Here is a 23,123-nt window from a genome sequence, read left to right as displayed (position 1 = left end):
GCCCTCACTTGGGTCCAGTTCCGGGAGCGTTTCAGGAACCACCACATCCCTGCTGGAGTGATGAAGATGAAGCACAAGGAGTTCCTTGCGCTCAAGCAGGTAAACTACAGTAAAATCTTTCCGCAATTTCTTCTTGAGCTCAAACCCACCCTTGTTATAAGGAATACTGAGTAAATTTCCATCCTCTTCCAAATATGGCTTCAATTCTGCAATGTTAAATGTGGGACTAACCCCAAAATCCACAGGCAGGTCTAGCGTATATGCATTATCATTAATTCATTCTAGCACTTTAAACGGTTCATCAGCCCGAGGCATCAATTTAGATTTTCTCAAAGCAGGAAACCTATCCTTTCTCAAGTGCAACCAAACCAATTCACCAGGTTTAAAAATCAATTGCTTTCTACCTTTATCACTAGCAAGCTTATACTTAGAATTCATGCAATCTATATTTTCTTTAGTTGTTTCATGCAGTTTTAACATCAGTTCAGCACGTTGCTTAGCATCAAAGTTCAAGTTTTCAGAAGTGGGCAAAGGCATTAAATGAATAGGAGCACGAGGAATCAAGCCATAAACAATCTCAAAAGGGCACATCTTTGTAGTAGAATGCATGGAATGATTATAAGCAAACTCAACATGAGGCAAACTTTCTTCCCACAATTTAATATTCTTCTTTAAAACAGCCCTTAATATGGTAGACAAGGTTCGATTAACAACTTTAGTTTGACCATCAGTTTGGGGATGACAAGTGGTAGAAAATAGAAGCTTAGTTCCCAATTGTGCCCATAAAGTTCTCCAAAAGTGGCTAAGAAATTTGGCATCACGATCATAAACAATTGTGTTTGGCACACCATGCAAACGAATAATTTCTCGAAAGAACAAATCAGCAACATGTGTAGCATCATCAGTTTTATGACATGGAATAAAGTGTGCCATCTTGGAAAATCTATCCACAACCACAAAAACGCTCTCACGTCCCTTCCTAGTTCTAGGCAATCCCAACACGAAATCCATAGAAATATCCTCCCAAGGAGCACTAGGAACTGGTAAAGGCATATACAAACCATGTGGATTTAAACGTGACTTAGCTTTTTGACATGTAGTGCAGCGTGCAACAAATCGCTCCACATCTCTTCTTATTTTTTGCCAAAAGAAATGACCAGCAAGTACATCCTCTATCTTCCTTGCTCCAAAATGCCCCATCAGGCCAACTCCATGCGCTTCCTGTAACAACAACAAACGAACGGAGCTAGCTGGAATGCATAGCTTGTTAGCTCGAAACACAAACCCATCATTGACGATGAATTTGTTCCATGCTTTTCCATCCTTACAATGCAGCAAAACATTCTTAAAATCAGCATCATTCACATATTGTGTTTTAATTGTGTCCAAACCAAAAATCTCGCAATCAAGTTGTGTCAACAAAGTATATCGCCTAGATAAAGCATCAGCAATGACGTTGTCTTTCCCTTTCTTGTGTTTGATGACATAAGGAAAAGATTCAATAAATTCAACCCACTTAGCATGTCTACGGTTCAGTTTTCCTTGACTACAAATATGTTTTAAAGATTCATGATCAGAATGGATAATAAACTCTTTGGGCCACAAATAATGCTGCCATGTTTCTAATATGCGCACAAGAGCATACAATTCCTTGTCATAAGTAGAATAATTCAGAACAGGTCCGCTCAATTTCTCACTAATATATGCAACAGGTTTACCATCTTGTAACAAAACACCACCCAAACCAATTCCACTATGTGACACTCAGGTAATTAGCTTGGTCACACATTAGAGTTTTGGTATGTTTGTATGTTCAAAATATGGTAAATGTGTATTTTTATGTATGCAACATTATGGAAGAAGTGATGTTTATGTAATTAATATTAACTAAAGGTCCTTTTATGCAAATTGGATGGAGATGAGGGGAAAAGTTTAAAAGTATAAGGGTTATTTTGCAAAAAGTAGTATCTGTGGTTAAATTGCAAAGATATATGTGAAATTACCGCAGGGTGTATGTGCAAAAGTAATTTTACTTAGGGATTTACATAAAATATGAAATTATTACTAAGTCTAGTTTATTTCCAAAACTATTGCTCAAATGTAGATGAACCTTAAAGAGAAGTTGTAGAGTTTGAAAAACCATGCACTTTTGCTTTTTGGACCATCTCCATTTGAGCATTGGTTTAAAAGTTGCAAGCCCTTTACAGTAAGGCCCCTGCCTTTCTCTGAAATTACAGATCAGTTCACAAATCAGTTCATCCCCTTCTTCCTCCCTGCGCTCTGCTCCCCTGCTTTGTTTTTCTGGCGCCCCTGCCGCCGGTATAACTCGCCGCCCTGCCCCTGCCGCCGGTATAACTCGCCTTCTGCTTGGCCACCGCTCTACCCCCCCTTGCTGGCGCCCCGCCCGTGCGCCACGGGCCTGCGCACTGCCAGCGTTGCTCGCTGGCGCCGCTTCTGCCGCCGCCGCAAATCCCGCGGACAAGCCTTATCTTGCCCTCCTCTCTTCTGCTCTATGGCATCAGTGGCTCGCCATCATCTCTTTTGCCTATAAAAAGATGCCCCCGGCCTCTCCCGCGCGCGTATAGACCTCGCCACCGCCCATTAACGCCGCCGTGAGCTCGGGTCGCCGTGGAACTCCCTCCTCCGCTCTTTTCCTCCCCAAACCGACCGCACTGTGAGCTTCCCCGTGCCTTACCGAACCTCCCCAGCCAGCCTATTCCCTCCCTTGCTCGCCGGAATTACCCCGCCGCCGTGCGCCTCCGGCCGCCGGCCCGGCCCACCGTGGGTAGCCCGATTCCGGCCGTCCCAAGCCTCCCCGAGACTACCCACAGGTAGCGCAGGATCTCCTCGTGCTCCCCCTCTCTTTTCCCCTCACCGCCGGCGACATCCCCGGCCGGAATTTGGCCGGACATGTGCCTCCCCCACCGCCGGCCATGGTCTGGATCTAATTGCTTGGAATGCTTTCTTTCCAGGGGGCTAGATGTTAAATGCAAGGACTGGTTTGTAAGGGGTACTTGTTATTTCATGTGAGAGTCTTTTCTGTCTTGTAAAATTTGTAACAAATCACAGAAAAATCCTAAAATGGCAAAACTAGTTTTGTTAGAAACTAGATTTCAAATTCTATAACTTTGGTTAATAAAGTTTAGTGTGAAACAATTTACTTTTATCCTCATTGTTAAACCTAAGATTAGGGAATGACTTATGCGTAACCTTGATATTCAATACTTGATTACTTGTGAAGTTTGACCTAAATATTTCATGAGCTCTAGGTAACTTGATGCAAGGTTACAAACTTAACTTTAATTTAAACTTAATTTCTTTTATTATGAAACTTTCAACTTTAAAATAAACTTAATATATAACCTTCTCTAATTGGAATCTGTTAATATCCACTAATGTGATGTTTTATAATGCTAATATATAATCAAATTTCTAGGATCTTTTATTTAAAGTTTTGAATTTAATTTTAGTTCATTTCAAATTTAATCTAAATATTTAATTTGTATTACAATAAAATTCTACCATATCTTTATAACTAGTGTTTTAAATTTAAACCCTCTTTATTTTATGCATGGTTGTGTGTTGTTTGAATGAGGTATAATATTTGAAACGTGAATTTTTAAATTTAAATTTCACTTTATTAATTTATTGCATTTCATATAGAGTCGACGACACTCGACGACGGAGATTACGAACTGGTCTTAGGACAAGACCAAGGCTTCCCAGAAGATCCAGCGCAAGTCGTCGAAGGACCAACTGAAGCCCCGAACCCGAGTTCGGAAACCTCTGACACTCCTACCCTCACCCCCATTCCAGAAGGCAAGCCCCGGACATATCCCACTATTTTATTTACACTGCAATCTACGTCTATTATTATTATATCTTGCATTAAGTCTAGGAGCTGTAATGAAACCCTAGATGCATGAATCTTAGGATCCAATGTATTGTACCTGAGTCCTTATCGCTTAGATGCTCCGCTAAATAGGGCCGGTAGAAGTCGAGTGATTTCCTGCCACTCGCGCGATATAGGAGTTACATGTTTACATTTCCGCAGTCACTATAAGGATGACGGACAGGGTCATGTGTTGTATCATGACCTGGAAGTTTACCCTGTCTGTTTTGATAAAAGTTTTAAGGCCGAAATGTATGGTAGTGGTGGCTAAGCGTTTGAACAGTACTAGCCACATGCCGCGAAATATGGTAAAGCGGTAAGCCTAGTAACCGATCGGCCCGGCAAGTGGGTATATTTCCACCACTCGATCTTTACATTATGTTCACACGCACCGACCTGTGGGAGTACGTTCTGCATGGCAGACAGGAATACGGGTTTTGTAGTCGCGCTACAGACGTATGTCCTGCACGAGTGATGTGCGTACGGTCCTGCAAGTCGCTTGTGGTGGCCTGCCCACGAGTCGGAATGAAAGGTAAACGGTTGCTTCGGAACGCCCTGCCGGTATTCCCAAGCGTGTGTGTTAGGTTTACCTTGCAAGGTTAAAAATTCGATTCGAATCGTCCGCCTCTCACGATGCTTGAGATTGCTTATCCCTTTTACCACATTGAGTAAGAAGTGGAACTAATGATGGATAATCTTGATGGATGATAATCACTACCTTGCTTGCTTAGTGTAGGTGCTAATCTAGAATAAATACTCAACTAGAAGATGAAAGCTAAAACTTGAAAGTAGTTCATACTCTTTGTTGCTTTTCAGCTGAAAATAAACCCAGAGCCTTCACAATGCCTTCATGGGTCTAGTTACGGGCTAAGTATACCCAGCCCCGGGTAAGCCTTGCTGAGTATTAGAATACTCAGCCTTGCTAATGTCTGTTTCAGGTATAACCTTTGAGAACCCCACGGACAACCTTGTGTGGCCAACGTCCGTTCCTTTTGGCTGGTCCGTGGAGTGGGACCCGTCCCCGGCCGGCACTGACCCTCCGGAGTGACACCAGGCCCTGGACAAAGCTTGGTGTCCGTCTTCGCGACGTGTGTAGTCGCGTAAAAACTTTCTCTTCCGCTGTGAGTTTAGACAAGCTGTTTCGCTTGTCAGTTTGAACATGGTTTGTATGAATTTACTTATCTTTGAACTCGGTTTGTAATAATGTATGTATGATTGTAAATTAAAAAGTTGATGAGCTATTCTGATATGTGAACTCGCCTTCGTGCGAGGTAAACCTGCTTCGATCCTGCTGAACCGTGGTTGTATCGGGCGGAGACCCGACAGACCAAAGGATTGTTCCGTTTGAAGTGCGTTAAGCTAATTGGGGTTGTACGACAGTCAATAGCGCACTTGAACCGGAATAATTCGAGCGGTTCTGCCACACACTAGCATCACATTCAAGCTCAAAGGTCTTATTAAAATCAGGAAGTTGGAGGAGAGGTGCATGTGTCAACTTATCTTTCAACATGGTGAACGCATTCTCTTGTGTGGTGCCCCAAGAAAAGGGCACCCCCTTCTTCGTAAGCGCATTCAATAGTGCCGCAATGGTGCTGAAATCCTTCACAAAGCGACGATAGAACCCAGCAAGTCCTAGAAAACTCCGCACCTGTGTGATGGTCTTTGGTACAGGCCATCCCTGAATAGCTTCCACCTTGGCTTGATCAATTTCAATTCCCTGTGGAGTGACAACATAGCCAAGAAAAGATACTCGATCTGTGCAAAAGACGCACTTCTCAAGGTTACCAAATAAACGTGCATCACGTAAAGCAGTAAAAACAGCACGTAAATTATCAAGATGTGCCTCCATGGATTTGCTGTAAATCAATATATCATCAAAGTAGACCGCACAAATTTGCCAATGAAAGCATGCAGAACCTCGTTCATTAATCGCATGAAGGTACTAGGTGCATTAGTTAACCCAAAAGGTATGACTAACCACTCATATAACCCGAACTTAGTTTTAAAAGCAGTTTTCCATTCATCTCCCAATTTCATGCGAATCTGGTGGTACCCACTACGCAAATCAACTTTGGTAAACACAACAGCACCACTCAATTCATCAAGCATATCATCCAAACGTGGAATTGGATGTCGATATCGAATTGTGATATTGTTAATAGCTCTACAATCGATACACATACGCCACGTTCCATCTTTCTTGGGGACTAAAATAATCGGAACAGCACAAGGACTAAGGGACTCACGTACATAACCTTTGTTGAGTAGTTCTTGCACTTGTCGTTGAATCTCTTTCGTTTCTTCCGAATTGGTCCTGTACGGTGCACGGTTGGGCAGCGATGCACCTGAAATCAGATCAATTTGGTTCTCAATCCCTCGTGGTGGCAGTCCCACTGGTATTTCACTTGGAAACACATCAGAATACTCCTGCAAGGACGTTAGCGACAGCAGGGGGCAAAGAGTGCTGCATATCTTGAATGGAAATCAAAGTATCTTTGCACACCAAAGCATAGGCAACAGAAGTGGTAGCAATCAAGTCATTAATATCAGATTTAGTAGCAAGCAAGCAAGTCCCTTTCAAGCGTATCTCATCTTGCTTATTAGCAACCGACTTGACAATTTTATTGGTCTCACTTTTAGCTTTGGCAGCTCTAGCAGTATCATCACGCACAATAGCTTCAGGAGACATAGGAAGCAACACAATTTTCTTATCATGGTGTAAGAGCGAAAACTGATTTGATCTACCATAATGCACACAATCCGTATCAAATTGCCAAGGCCTACCGAGTAGAATATGGCAAGCTTGCATAGGCACAACATCGCACTCAACAACATCATGATATGATCCGATTGCAAAATTAATGCGCACCAGCCTCGTTACCTTAGCCTTACCACTGTTGTTTAGCCATTGAATGTGATACGGGTGTGGGTGTGGTTTGGTGCTGAGTGCAAGCTTCTCCACCAGTTCGTTGCTAGCCAAATTATTGCAGCTACCTCCATCAATAATCATACGACAAGAATGCTCTTTAATGACACACTTAGTTTGGAACAGCGTGGGTCGCTAATTTTGCTCCGCCTTCTCCATTTGTGCACTAAGCACACGCTGCACAATAAGACTCTCATAGTGTTCAGCTGCCCCTGCATCAATATGTTCTTCTGGTGGTCCCTCATTACCTGCATGGTCAGCAGCAAACAAAGCAAGTGTATCGTCATCAAAATCACTAGCAGAGGAATACGCACCATCATCTTTGACCACCAAAACGCTCTTGGTAGGACAGTCACGATGCACATGCCCAAAGCCCTTGCACCGATGACATTGGACATCCGTTGTTCTACCCGTGGATGCAACCAAGGAAGCACTAGCGGCTGGCTTCTAGACAGTCTTGGTTGCTGAAGTGGTGGGAGGAGCACGTGGCTTGTCGCTAGATGGAGAAGATGCCGCTGTATGACTCGGTGAAGGAGCTGGTACAGGTGCACGTCCGCCCATAGAAGTGGTCGTGCGTGGCTGCCATGATGTAGATTTACCTGCAGAAATATTAGACCTAGCACTAGCACGTCGTCCCTGTACCTCCCTTTCAGTTTTACAAGCAAGATGGAACAAACGGGTTACGTTAGTATAATCTTTATACGCAAGAATGTCCTGAATTTCTCTATTTAACCCGCCCAAAAATCTAGCCATAGCAGGTTCCTCACCCTCCACTAAATTACAATGTAGCATACCCATTTGCAATTCCTGATAATATTCTTCTACATTTCTAGTGCCCTGCCTCAATTGTTGTAACTTATGTAACAGATCACGTGCATAGTAAGAAAGAACGAATCTAGCCCGCATGACCCGTTTCAAAGCATCCCAAGTTTGTGGCATGTCATCAGCAATTTTCTTGCCATGTTCTATCCACCAAACAGAAGCAAAATTAGTGAACTCACTAGTAGCAGCCCTAACACGTGCATTCTCAGGAAAATCATGGCATGCAAACTTTTGATCAACAGCAATTTCCTAAGTAATGTATGCATCAAGGTCATATGTACCATCAAAAGGAGGTATCTTAAATTTAATCTTGCTGAAAGCATCATCATTGTTGCGTACCTCACGGCGGCGAAAACCACCCATACCTCTACGATTAGTGCGTAGCTGGCGGCGATGGCGAGCATCTTGTTCATCCTGTTCAGTATCAGCAATATATTCATCCGCCCAATCATCACGCTGTTCGTTGGTCTTCGCATGTAGCTCATCAAAACGCCGCAAAAAAGCAGCAAGACTCTTGTCAATATTGCCGACCGCTATCTTCAGGCCCGTAAGCTTGGGGTTGGTGGCAATCTGCGTAGCCTCCAATTGTCCAATCTTGTCATTCGTCACCTGCATATCATTATCAAGTCCCTCTGTGTGCCGCTGCACTTGCCTTTCAAAATGTTGTATGATGCCCCTGGTACGTGGAGACTGATGCAAGCTATGATCCTCCTCCTCGGAGCCTGCCATGGTGAGAAACACAAGGACAACAAGAAAAACAAGTGAAGTAGTAAAATCCTTACAACTAATAGGGTGTAGCTACTGCAAGGCGCTCACTCTCAACCTGTTGCATAAGTTCTTACCAATTCTTACCTTGCTGCTACGAGGGGACGGCAACCAATAAGTCCGCAATCGTGGAATGAAGTGTATCAGCGCTGCAGCAACAAGACCTGTGGAGCTGTAGTAGGATATGTGGAGCTGTAGGTGGGCTGGAACAAGGAAGTACTAGCACCACGTTAGTCACAAAAGCAAGCTGAATAATCGTTCAACGGTGGTACTATGCTGGTCCTAGTCTAGACCGTGCTAGATACGCGAGCCTGGACACAAAGGAAGTCACAAAGCACCACTCCGAACAGAAGAAAAAAAAACAAACGCAATGAATTAGCCCCTTGCTTCTTTTTTCTTTCCTTTTTTTAACACTAATCCTTTTTTTTCTTTTTTTCTTCTTTTTTTTTTTTTCAGGGGAACCTCAAAAATAGATTCTATGAACAAAGGAATACAAGTGAGCACGTCACCACACTCTCTCTCTCTCTCTCTGGAGTAGGCCGAACACTTAAATATACGTAGGAAGTGTTATTGCCTCTAGAGCACAGTTCGGACTCAGATTCAACCAGCACCGAATTCAACTCAGACTTAATAACAAAGAGGCACCGATTCCAACTCGAACTCGATAACAAAGAGACACTCAGATTTGGCAACCACAAGATGAAGAAGCTACCTGAATTCAAGTTGGTCTCGACCAACACGCGCTTAACCGATTCCAAGTCAAACTAGACAGCCAAAGTGTATTCTAATTTGGCCAAAACAGTGATGAAAAGGCAGCGTACGTGATCAAACGTGACAAGAACTCGAAACTCTAAAGGACTACAACTAAGACCAGCAACTCGACACAACCGATGCAACTGAAAACTCAACAAGCCCTAACTAAGCAGTACTAGTAAAGGCTCAAAAGGGTCTATAGGATTGCGGTGGGGGAAAAAAATTCTACTATTTTTGGCTTTTTCTGGACTGTAGAAAAATAAAAATAGCGAAGGATTGGAAGTCTCTCACCGAACAACCTTGCTCTGATTACCAACTGATGTGAACCCGTTAGGGTTTGTTCTGATCTTTCGATGAGAGGCGTGGAATAACTCAATTGATGGAGGAGACGACGTTCATGGCCCGACTACAGCCTTCCAAGGATTCTGTGCCTTAGCAACCGATACACCACCTCCTTTGGTTGCCGCGATCTTGTGGAGCGCGACACCCAGCCACTAGGGCACCCGTCCTGCAAGCAATCGAAGAACTAGCAAGAACAAGTAGAACAAGTACTAAAATTACGAGATATAATTAAAGGTCTCAAACCGAATCTCAATTATGATGGGGTTCCGAAAACAAGTGGACGAGCGGCTGGATTAGCACGCGCGTCTACAAGGAAGTAGCAAAAGCTAAACTTGCATCTAACAAAACCCGAGTGTTCTTGACGGCGGCTAAAGGTTATAAAGAAGTGGGAGAATGACCACAAGGGTGCTGGGGTCATATTCCAACCCTAGGACGCATCCGTCTTGGACTCAACTTGATACACGGCCCGTTGGGCCAAATTAGGGTGACGCAGCACCATGGCTGAAAAGGACTCTGTAGTAAATCTAGGATTGCGGTTGACTCCGAAAAGATATGGAGGCGATTCTGGATCCGTTGGAAAGTAGATTTAATAAGCTTTCCAGAAAGTACTCGACCGACCAAAACGGAGTCCGGATGAAGTCGTGATGGCCATCACAAGTCGTGTCTATCCTGCAGTCCGAATCCAGCCTGCGCGATGCCTCTTCCCTTTTGATCCAATCCATTGTTCCTGAGTAAAACAAGAGTGCACGTGTCTCCATTCTCCAAATATGATGAACTTGAGCTTAAGAGTGAACTTACTTGATGGGTAAGCCGACGAGCACTAGCGCGAGTAATAGGACCAAGAGGTGTTGTTGAAGTAGATACGGGTGTAGGTGTGGATGTATCGTTAGTGGCGATGTCCTCATCATATATCCTCCTTGCTGTTGAGGCGGGCGGAAAACCAATCTGCCAGGTGGAGCATTCCGCTACGACATTCTGAACTACGTATTGGGAACAAAACGATACCTCAGTGACTGAGCACTCGAGGGTCCAGTGGGAGCCTTTCGTTTCTTCTCAGCATGATGTGCCGTGATGCAATCCTCCTGGGTTAGGGCCATATTAACCAGTTCACTGAAAGTATTAGCCTTAACAAGGTTCAGGTGTTCCTTAAGCATGGTATTGAGATCACGACGAAAATGATCCTGCTTCTTTGCATCATTGTCAGCGTGATAACTCGTATACTGACACAGATGATTGAAAGCCTGTGCATACTGTAGTACCGTGCGGGTGCCTTGGGCGAGTGCTAGGAATTCATTCAGCTTCCGCTCCAACAGTCCTTCAGGAATATGATGCGCCCTGAAGGCAGTCCGAAATTCCTCCTAGGAAATATAATGTCCAGCAGGCTGCATGGCGCAATAGTTATCCCACCAAATGCGGGCAGTGCCACGAAGTTGCTGGGCGGCAAAGTGAGCTTTACTCGAGTCCGCACAAGGTATAGTAAGAAGGGCGAACTTTGATTCAATAGTACGAAGCCAGGCATCGGCATCAAGAGGTTCTTCCGCTTTACTGAACAATGGGGGCTGAGTACTGAAGAAATCTTGATAACTTGCCACTTGAGGATTGAGGTCATCATGACCTCCTCGTGGTTGTTGGCGATGCTGGTTCTATTGTGCCTGCACTAGCAGATTGAGAAGCTTAGTCTGTCGTGCTATAATCTCTACTAGATTTGGTGGTGGTGGTGGCGGTTGTTGAGAACCGCTAGCCTAATCTACCTTGAAACCTTCTAGGGTTCCACGCGTAGCGCCAACCATCTGAAAAAACATGGAAGAATTCCATTACAACAAGTTATGCTTGCTTCCATTATTAGAGGTATGATGTATGGTACAACACATCGAAACAGCATAAGAACGATGATGAGCATACACAATGAGGTTGAGAAATGTATACAATTCGCGTCCATCTCAGCAAATCAACTCAACAGTCATAGATGATAAGGAGAAATTGGATAAGGACGATGATTGTAAAACCCAACTGGTGGTCACCATATAGTACATAATTTTTGGTATTCTCTAAAATACATAAACAACTAGAGTTCAACTTCTATAGGCCACGATGTTACAACAAGTGGCCTTATCCTAGTGGTCATATTACATCCCTCCTATTTGCACATGCTACACCTTAGGAACCTAACATCAGCTGCACCATTTTGCCTAAAAGTCATCTAAATTGCCCATAGACGACGCACTCCCAGACGAAGAGTCATCATCGTGAGGGTTGTGCTCTGGATCTCCGTATTCTGAATCTATCTCGGATACACCTTCAATTTCCTTGGGTTCTTCTTCTGAATCTTCCTCTTCTTCTTCCAGCTCATTGGGCACAAGAGGAGGCATGTGCTGTTCTTGGAGCATCTCAATATGTCCAAGGGCGTCACCTAATTCTTGGTTTAAGTCATGGACTTGTTCCTCCAAAAAGTCAATTACGGTGTTGCGCTGGAGAATTTGAGCATCACCCTCCAAGATCTACACCTCCAAATGTCCAATGGCAGTATCCCTCCCGGCAATTCCTTGACCAAGCGAATGAATCTGCTCATCTTTCAGGGTAAGGCCCCGATGAAAATCCTAGGCCAGATTCACCATATTGTCCATACGCCTTTGCTTAAGTGACTGGGGGCAGTACTGAGCGTTCATATACCTGATCACTGCCCTGAGAGTATCCTCGGTTATATCTCCAACCAAATGTCCGAGATAAGTTGTTCTGAAGATCCACTCAGCATTGTGTGCAAAAACAGCTGGAAACAGTCCGATGGGGTAAGCTACTACTGCATTCGAATGTTGTTCACAAAAAGTGGTGATAGCCTTGAGGGTTGCTGCTTCAAAAGCATCCACGAGACGATATCCAACAACCTCTATCTCAATAGATTGTCATTCCAGGTTAGGATGATGGGGAATAGTGACAGTTGCATGACATCGAGGGACTCCAACTTCAGTAAACTCACGACCGGCGAACGCAAAATCTTCGGACCAGACTTAGTTACCAAAGCTGAAAATAAAGTCAAGCTTATCCAAGCCAACCTTAAGGCAGCCCAGTCGAAATAGAAAAGTTATGCAGAACAAAGAAGAAAACCATTACAATTCCAAGTATGAGATTATGTCTATCTTCGAGTATCTCCTACTAAGGGTGTTCAACGTTTCGGCATAAAAGGAAAGTTAGCACCTCGATATATCGGACCTTTTGAGATCACGGAAGCCTGTGGCCCAGTGGCTTACAGAATCCGTCTTCCTTCTCAGTTGGCCACCATTCACGATGTCTTCCATATATCACAACTCAAGAAGTGCATCAAAGTGCCTACTGAAGTCCTTGAATCCGAAACCATCGAAATCGAGCCTGATCTATCTTATGCCGAATGACCCATTCAAATTCTTGATGCCAAGGAGAGAATCACTAGGAGGAAGAACATCAAGATGTACAAAATCTTGTGGGACCACCATACTATAGAAGAAGCCACCTGGGAAAAACTTCCCCGATTTTCTAAAGATTCCTTAGGTATCTACTTTCCAAATCTACCATTCTTGTAATCTCGGGACAAGATTCCTTTTAGGAGGGAAAGTTGTGACACCCTAGGTGTCAAAATTGTAGCACATTAGGAAAGAAAGTGTAATTTATGTATTGAATTGAGTGAAATTAAGTGAATGTGTGGAAATAAGGACTTATGTGTAATTTTTCAAAAATATGAGTCCTTTTATGCAAAATATTTGAATTACAAAGGTAAATTTTAAATTTTACTAGAGGTTAAAGTGTAAGAATAATAGTCATCATTGCATTACATAAAACTTGCAATTAAGTCCAAAAATACATGAAATTTACCCTAATAAGGACAAAAACTTTATAAAGTTTGAATTAAGTCCAAGGTTTTAAAATAAAGCTCTATCCTTTGAGTTTTTGAATTTGAACCCTAAATCAAGGTTGTAGGTTTTGAAAGGTCCTACAATTCTTATTTTGACTATTTTCTCTTTTGAGATATAAAACAGTGAGAAAATCTTGTTTTATATCAAGGACCCTGGATTTTTTTTGAAATTGCAGATCAGCCCCTGGTGACCCCCCCCCCCTTTCTTCTTCCTCTGCTTCCCCCTCTGCCACGCAGCAGCGCTGCCGCTGGCCGCCGTGTCACGCCGCCCGAAGCCCCCCTTGCCTCTCCTAGCCTCCACGCGTCACCCCCGAGCTTGCCCACCGCCCTAACCCCTTCCTGCTAGCCTTCCCCGAGCATGCCACGCCGCTCCGCCGCCCGACCGAGCCGCCACCTCGCCGTCGCCGTTGCCAAAACCCTAGCAGCCTATAAAGCTCTCTCTTTTCTTGCCCAGGAGCTTCCTAAGCTCACTCTTGTGCTATTTCACCACTTCATAAAGTGCAGAGCAAGATCACAGCCCCAGATCCACCATCGTCGCCCGTTCTTCGTCTCCGGCGAGCTCTGCTCACCGTGGGCAGCCGCCGTCAGCCTGCCCCTATTCAAATTGATCCCCGACCAAGCTTCCTCATCGCCTACCAGTGCTCCCCGAACCTACCCCGATGCCAATCCCCCACTAGATCGCCCTACCGGCGCTCGCCGTCGAGGTTCTTCTCCGTCGCCGTTCGGCTCACCGCTGATCCGCCGCTCCTAGCGTTCCCCGCCCTCAACAAGTATACCACCCGAACCACGTCACCCCGGCGCAGCTCATAGACCACACCCCCACCCCTCTCCGATCTCCAGCACGCCGGAACACCGCCACCGTAGTCGAGCTCCATCGCCGCCACCTCGAGTCATCGTCGTTCCACCCCCTCCGGTCGACCCCGACCTTCACATCACACCCAGCAAGGTCCGCTCTAGCCCCCTGATCCTTCCTGGCCGGTTCCCCCTCGCCGCCGGCGACCACCGTCGCCGAAATTTAGCCGACGAGTCTCGGCTCTTCTTCCCCGCCGAGCTAGGGACTCGATTGCAATAATCTAAATCTTTCTGAGGTCCTGGCTGCAAGACTCCAGTCTCTCCCTTCAATTCAAATCCCTGATTTTTGAAAATTTGTAGGAAATGGTAGAAAATTTATAAAAATGTCAAACCAGTTTTGTTTGAATCCTTGTACTAAACCCTGCAACTTTTGTGTTATGATCATAAGCTGAATCTATTTATTTTATGCTGTAGATTAAACAGTAGAAAGTGAGTGCTTTAATTAGATCTTTTGATTCATAGATGTTCTGTAAATGAAATTCGAAACATAGAATGTATGTCAGATAAATAGCTTTGTGTAAAATTTGTAGACCCAGAACTATTGTCTAACTAGGATGTTTAAAAGTTCTTGCTTTATGTTGATGAAAGCTTTAGGATTTATTCAAGGGTGAATGTGTTAGTATTTGTAGCTGAACATTGTACTCTAACTTTCTTTCAGCATGTGTAATCCATGATAAAATTTTGAATATCAGTAGCATAGAGTACCTTGAGTTATGAATTTAGGCTTAGATTTAAAGATAATTCATGAATAATAGTTCTAGTTTATTAAAATTTATGAAATTAAATTAGAGTGTTACTTCTGCGTAGTCTAACATGTTCAAAAAAGTGCAGCACAAGATCTAGTGTATAACTTTTGATATAAATAGATCTTAATATGATAGTGCTGTTTTTGTTTATTTTTATAACGCAGTTTCTGTAACGCTAAACTCTTAACAAATTTGTAGTAGCTTAGATACAGATCAATTTGTCCCTAGTAAAAATTTCAACATCATTGCTGCAGTAGTTTGAGCTTTGTAAAAATAATTCATGTGTTATGTATGTTTTAGTTACAACATTTGTTATGAGTTATCTACTAGATAAAATATTCTGAAAATTTTGGGATAAGATTATTTCAATTAGATCTATTTATACTAATTTTTATAGCATTAGTAATCACTCCTAACTTAGGGTTTTATTATTTGACCAAGAATTAAAATAATAACCCCCACCCTTATTGCATGAGTAATTTAGTTAATTAAATCAACTAATGATGTTTAATAATAGATTAGAGTCTTTTCCATGTGTTTAATATCATTAGTTTGATTGTTTAGAGTAACTAGGTAGGTTATTTGATGAAATTAGGTAATGTAATTTAATACTCGATAAATGACTGCTCGTAGAAGAAGTTTAATAACTTGTTGGATTGCAACTTTATAGTGAAAAGAAATGAAAATGTGTGCATCTACTTAACTACAATGTTGCATATCATGTAGACTCGACGACTCTCGCTGACGGAAATTATCAGAAAATCCGGAACCAGAAGGGGATATTTCTGAAGACCCCGGTAACATCATCGAAGATTTAACTGAAGCCCCGAACCCCAATTCGGAGGATTTTATTAACGTCTCTGACCCCAGCCCCACCAGCGAAGGCAAGCCCCGGGCATAAACCGCTATTTTTACTACACTGCAATTTATATATTCATGTATATCTACTTGTGCATTTAAGTTTTTAGGAATTGTATTGAAACCCTAGTTGCATATTCCTAGGAACCTATGTATTGAATACTAGAACCTGAGTCCGACTAGCTGTTAAGCTAATAGGACCGGTAGAAGTCGAGTGATTCCCTGTCACTCGTGAGCTTTATAGGAGCTGCAATGTTTACATTCCTACAACCACTATAAGGATGACGGACGGGGTTGTGATTATGATTCTTGATCTTGGCAAAAACCCCATCTGTGTTGATGAAAATTTGATAAGGTCGCAGTGTGTGGTAGCAGTGGTTAAGCGTTTGAAAGTACTAGCCACATGCCGTGAAATATGGTAAGTGGTAAGCCTAGTAACCGATTGGCCCGAGAAGTTGACATACCCCCCACCACTCGTAATTTGGTTTTTCGCACAAGCACCAACGTGCGGGAGTACGTTTCGCACAGCGGACAGGAGTACGGTCATGTAGTCGCGCTACAGGCGTACGTCCTGCACATTAGATGTGTGTATGGTCCTACAGTCGCTTGTGGTGGCACTGATCCATGAGTCGGAATGAGAGGCAAATTGTGGCAGAACCAACCTGAATTATACCGGCTCAAGTACGTGAGTCCTCTCTGAAGGGCTACCTCATGCTTCAAACGGTATAATACTATTGGTCTGTCGGGTAACGTCCCGATAAACCACCGAACGTAGGATCCAACAAGGTACCTCACACGAAGGTGAGTCCAGAGATATAAATGCCATTACATTTTACATCACAGGCAGATATATTACAAAAATATACAAAGCATCATTAGCTCCCACTGAGGAGAGATTATTACAAAACAGGTTTAAGTTTTAAGTCAAAACAGCGGAGTTTGAAAAGCGTAGACATTGTACACGTCGTTATTACAGATATCATGCTAGCCCTAGCACGATATCACTCGGCGGGATCTGTGTTGGCCGGGGACGGATCCCACTCCACAGACCAACCATCAGGTAAGGGGTAGGGCCACGGTGTAATGAATGCTGGTTTATCAGGGAGATTGCCTGAGGTAAATCAACAAAAGCAAGGCTGAGTATACTAATACTCAGCAAGACTTACCCGCTTATGGTATACTTAGCCATGTATCTAGACTTATGCAGGCTTTTCAGGTTTTTGGTAGAGTTTTCAGCTGAAAAGCAACAAAGAGTAGATCCTTATTTTCAACTTTTAGCTTTCAGGTTCTAGTTAATTAACCATTCTAGATAAGCACCTATAGCTACTCACACATGGTAGAATCTTTAATCAAACATCATCTTTGATAGTCACAAAGTTGCTCTTGTTACTCTATGTGGTAAAGGGATCAAGCAGTCTCAACCATCGTGAGAAGCGGACGATTCCTGAATCGAATTCAAAACCTTGCAAGGATAAACCTAACACACATGCTGGGAACACCACAGGGTTGTTCCGAAGTAACCGTTTACCTTTCATTCCGACTCGTGGATCAGATCCACCACAAGCGACTGCAGGACCATACGCACTTCCAAAGTGCAGGACGTACGTCTGTAGCGCGACTACAAAACCCGTACTCCTGGTTGCCTAGCAACACGTATTCCTACATGTCGAACAAAGTAACCAAAAGAAGCAAATACATGTGGTGGGGGGTATGTCCACTCCTCAGGCCGATTGGTTACTAGGCTTACCGCTTACCATATTTCACGGCATGTGGCTAGTACTTTCAAACGCTTAACCACCGCTACCACACACTGCGACCTTATCAAATTCCATACACAGACGGGTATCATCTCAATATGATACCTCACAAAATCCCGTCTGTCATCCTTATAATGATAACAGGAATGTAAACATCACAATTCCTATATCGCGCGAGTGACAGGAAATCACTCGACTTCTACCGGTCCTATAAGCATAGCAGCTAGTCGGACTCAAGTTCTAGTGTACAATACATTGGTTCCTGGAATTATGCAACTAAGGTTTTCAAACAATTCCTAAGAACTTAATGCATAAAGACATATATAAATAGTATAATTCGCAGTGTAGATAAAGTAAGGGTTATGTCCGGGGCTTGCCTTCGCTGGTGGGGCTGGGGTTAGTCAAATTAATATCTTCCGAACCTTGGTTCAGGGCTTCAGAGAATTCCGCGACGAGACTTCCGGGGTCTTCAGTTGATTCTATTCCTTGTTCTAGAACAAGTTCGTAGTCCCCATCGGCAAGAGCGGTCGAATCTATATGAGATGCAAGGTTGCAAGTTATGGAATGCATAAATTTTTATGGTATTTCACAATAAAGTTGCAATCCAAACAAAAGAACATTACATTAAAACAAATAACCTAACTATCCTGCACTGGGCAGTCATTTATCGAGTATTAACTAAACTAACTAGTCTCGTTAGGCAACAGGGGGGGGTTACCCTAAACATTCAATTAACTACAAAAGGTAGCATATCTGGTTACCATAAGCAACACTAACAACACTTAGCAAACTTTATTTATTTTATTAGCTAAACGTTGTAATTAACCTTAGGTTATTATTTAAGTATGGCTAACTTTGGATTAATTAAGCAAATCTTATTTTAGGAAAAATAAATTAATATTTATGAAAATTATCCTAAGTGGGTTTAATTGAAATAATATGTTTAACTTGAATAATTTTTACAGAGCAAGATATTTCAAAACAGGAGCTACAAACTTTACTAAACATAGATTGGTATTAGATCTAATTACTGTAGTTTTATTGGAATTTTATTCTAAAAGAAACTAAGCCACAAAATTAAACAAGATCAAGATTAAAATTTCAAGATGAAATTATATCTGGAGTTTTACACTAAAACTAGGGTTCAAAACTTAAGGACACCATAAACTACTCAAGACTAGCATTCCAGAAAAGTTTCATAAGTTTTCATGCATAATAATTATTATTTATGAATTACCTTTGAAGTTAAGCTTGAAATTTATAACTCAAGTTATATTAGGTTTCTGATTCTAAAATTTTTATGATGGGTCATACTTATAAAGATCAAGTTATGGTAGAAATTTCATCCCTAAATATGCACAGATGCTTTTGAAATTAATTTGTGAAGCTTTCATGAACATATAACAAAGGTAACAAAATACTCTAGCTAGAGGGCTGATCTATGCCTCAAAAATTTACACAAGCCTACTCAAATCATATGCAACATATGCTCCAAAAATCAACAGCAGCAAGGCTATAGATCATAAGGTTCAATTAAAACATCCCTTTACTTGTATTTAAAATACAGAACAAACTATGCATTTTCATAACTTGACTGTGAAATAAAAGTTGTAGAACTCATCATAAGGATTCTAACCCAACAAGTTTGGTATTTTTCTAATTTTTCTATGAATTTCTACACATTTTTAAACTTCACTGATTTGAAAGAGAGGGAGGGACTGAACTTTTGCGTTTAGACCCCTAGACAAACTCAAATCGTTGCACTCCAGTCCTAGCTGCCATGGCCGGCGGGGAGAGCTTGGTTCCGGCCAAAATCCGGCGATCCCCGGGGTCGGCGGCGAGGGGCAAGGGTAGAGGAAGCATTAGGGAGTCGAGGGCTACCTGTAGAGGGTCTCGGGGAGAATGGAGAGGGCCGGTGGCGAGCTGCCCACGGGAGCAGTAGCTCCGGCGAGCGGCGGCTCGAATTCCGGCGAGCTCGGGTGGGGAATGGGGATGGCGCGTGGTCTAGAAGCTCTAGGGAGAGGAGGGGACCCGATTCCGAGACTCAACTCAAGGAGAGGAAGGTCGGAAGGGGGAGCTCGACGTGGAGCAGAGGGCGGCGGCAATGGAGGTGGGCGGCGGCCGTCGGTGCACACGCAAATGAGGCTTGGGCTGCTTGAAATGGATCACCAGGAATGGAAGGAGTGAGGAGGGAGGTAGCATTGCGGCTTGGGGCGGCTACTAAGGCCCGGCGGTGGATGAGCACGAGGTGGCCGCGACCAGTGACGCTGGCAGTCCGAAACAGGAAGGGAAGCGAGGTGGCGCGCGGGGAAAAAGACAACGGAGAGGAGGTAGAGCGGTGGAAGACCCTCAGGCGACACGTGGGCTTGTACAGTGGCTGGAGGTGGAGCTTAGGGCGCGGCGCCGGCGATGGGCGGCGGTGGCAGAACGGGAGCAGAGGGGAAGCGAGGCTGACAGAGGAAGAAGAAAGCAGACAGGGGTCAGAAGGACCCATTTGCAAATTGAAAAACTTCCAGGGACTCCTCTGTAAAGAAAAATATCCCATTGATACAAAATCCTAGTGAGAAAAATGTCTAAAGCAAAGTTGTAAAGAATTTCAAACCCTGCAATAATGCTTTAGGATTCAAGTTCAAAATCTCAAAGGATACAGTTTTATTTTAAACTTTTGAACACAACTCAAATTATAAACTTTTTGTTATAATTCAAACAAAATGCTTTAATGATTAGGGTCTTTTTGTAAGATTGCCTGCAGTGTAATCATGACTAGCCTTTTTACATTTTAGCCCTTAAGTAAAACTGAGTTTTACTTTTATCTTTCAACCATTTTACATGTAAACCCTTATACCTTTGTGTTAATTACACATGGTCCTTAGTTTCCAACAAAAGTCTATTTTTCTTAGATTTTATTTAACTTTTGCACTTTTCTTCTCTATAATCATTTAGATTTACCACTAAAGAGTACTTTTTCTCAATTACACTCAAGTACTTATATAATTCATAAATTACAAATATACCCCTAGCTCTCTTTACAACTCGTATACACCATATCATGCATACATACAAGACATCCAAACTTAATGTCTAGATTTCTAACTACCTGGATGTTACACAAATGGTTGCTTCGGAACAATCGTTGGATGTTCCAAGCGTGTGAGTTTGGTTTACCCTTGCAAGGTTAAAATTTGATTCAGGAATCATCCGTTTCTCACGGAGATTGAGACTGCTTGATCCCTTTGCCACATAGAGTAATAAGAGTAACCTTATGATGATCACAGATGATGTTTGTTTAGAAAATTTCCACCATGCTTGAGTAGCTATAGTTGCTTACTTAGAATGGATAACCAACTAGAACCTGAAAGCTAAAAGTTGAAATTAAGGATCTACTCTTTGTTGCTTTTTAGCTGAAACTATACCCAGAACCATCACAAAGCCTTCATAGTCTAGCTACATGGCTAAGTATACCATGAAACGGGTAAGCCTTGCTGAGTATTAGAATACTCAGTCTTGCAAATTTAACTATATTTCACGTAATCTCCCTAAGGACTTTACTCTGCCTGTGCCCTGGCCCTATGCTCTTCCCGATGGTTGGTCCGTGGAATGGGATATGTCCCCGGCCAACACAGGTTCCTCCGAGTGATGTTGAGCTTGGGCTTAACTCAATATCTGTTCCGCGACGTCTGATAGTGTCATATTTTACTTTCCACTGCAAACACTCACTCTTTAAACGGTTTTGTATAAATTCTTACTAGTTAGGTCTTACTACTATATATATCCGCAACTAATGTAATATTATGCCGTGATGTAAAATTGTTGGTGTTTATATCTCTGGACTCGCCTTCATGCGAGGTACCTTGTTTTGATCCTGAGTTAGGTGGTTTCATCGGGACTTTACCCGATAGACCAAGGGGTTACACTGTTTGAAGTGCGGTTGAGTTCTTGCTACCCTCCAAAAAAGGATTAGCGCACTTGAGTCAGTGTAATTCAGGTTGGTTCTGCCACAATCCCGTCCTTGTAAAGAAAAAGAATAATGAATGGAGAATGTGCGTTGACTACACCGATCTCAACCAGCATTGCCCAAAGGATCACTTCGGGTTACCGCGCATTGTTCAAGTTGTCGACTCGATGGCGGGTTGTGTACTCCTCTACTTCCTTGACTGCTATTCGGGGTACCACCAGATCGCGCTCAAGGAGGAAGATCAAATAAAAACCTCGTTTATCACCCCGTTCGGGACATATGCCTACAAAACTATGTCTTTCGGGTTGAAAAATGCAGGAGCAACCTATCAACGTGCAATTTAGATGTGCTTCACTGATCAGCTACATCAGAATGTTGAGGCCAACGTGGATGACGTGATCATTAAGACTAGGAATCCCGACGACCTGATTGCAGACTTGGAAGAGACGTTTAGCAGCTTACGCAAGTTTTGGTGGAAGCTCAACCCAACAAAATGCATTTTCGGAGTACCATCATGGAAATTGCTCGGGTTCATCGTCAGCAACTGGGGAACTGAAGCCAATCCTATGAAGATCACGGCCATTACTGACATGGAGGCTCCGGCTACAATCAAGGATGTGCAGAAGCTAATTGGATGTATGGCAGCCCTGAACAGGTTCATCTCTAAACTCGGGGAGAGAGGACTACCCTTCTTCAAACTCCTAAAATGCCAAGACAAGTTCCAGTAGATGGAGGAGGCTGAGCGGACCCTTCAGGATCTGAAACAACACCTACAGTCACCTCCGGTCCTTACAGCACCACTACCAGGAGAAGATCTACTACTCAATATTGCGGCGACAACTCATGTCATCAACAGTGCCATTGTAGTCGAGCGCAGCAAGGAGGGCCATGTGTTTGGAGTGGAGAGGCCCATGTACTTCGTCAGTGAGGTACTCTCCAAATCTAAGATACAATACCCGGCAGTTCAGAAACTTTTATATGCAATACTGATCACATCAAGGAAGCTGCACCATTACTTCGACGAATACAAGATCATTGTGATTACGGATTTCCCGTTGGCGGATATTCTGCACAATCAGGACGCCACGGGGCGTATATCAAAGTGGGCAGTGGAACTGGGGGCTCTGTCAATCAACTTCAAGCCACGCACTGCAATTAAGTCTCAAGCTCTAGTCGATTTTATGGCCGAGTGGAGAGAGAACCAAATTCCAACTCCAGTTGACAAGCCAGAGCACTGGACCATGTATTTTGATGGGTCTCTTAAGCTCGATGGCAGCGGCACTAGAGTCCTATTTATTTCTCCGAGAGGCGAACAACTGAAGTATGTCCTCCAGATCCTTTGGGAGGTATCCAATAACGAAGCCGAGTATGAAGCCCTGCTTCACGGGCTGCGTTTGGCGATATCACTAGGCATCAAACGACTGCTTGTATACAGCGATTCTCTTCTGGTCATTTAGCAAGTCAACAAAGAGTGGGACTACAATAAGGAGACAATGGATGCCTATGTACAAGAAGTGCGCAAGCTGGAAAATAAATTTTCCGGACTGGAGGTTCATCATGTGATACGGGAAC

Source organism: Panicum hallii, chromosome 8, assembly GCF_002211085.1.
Source record: "Panicum hallii strain FIL2 chromosome 8, PHallii_v3.1, whole genome shotgun sequence".
NCBI lineage: Eukaryota > Viridiplantae > Streptophyta > Magnoliopsida > Poales > Poaceae > Panicum > Panicum hallii.
The sequence above is the reverse complement of the archived record's forward strand: the minus strand, read 5'-3'. Positions refer to the sequence as shown.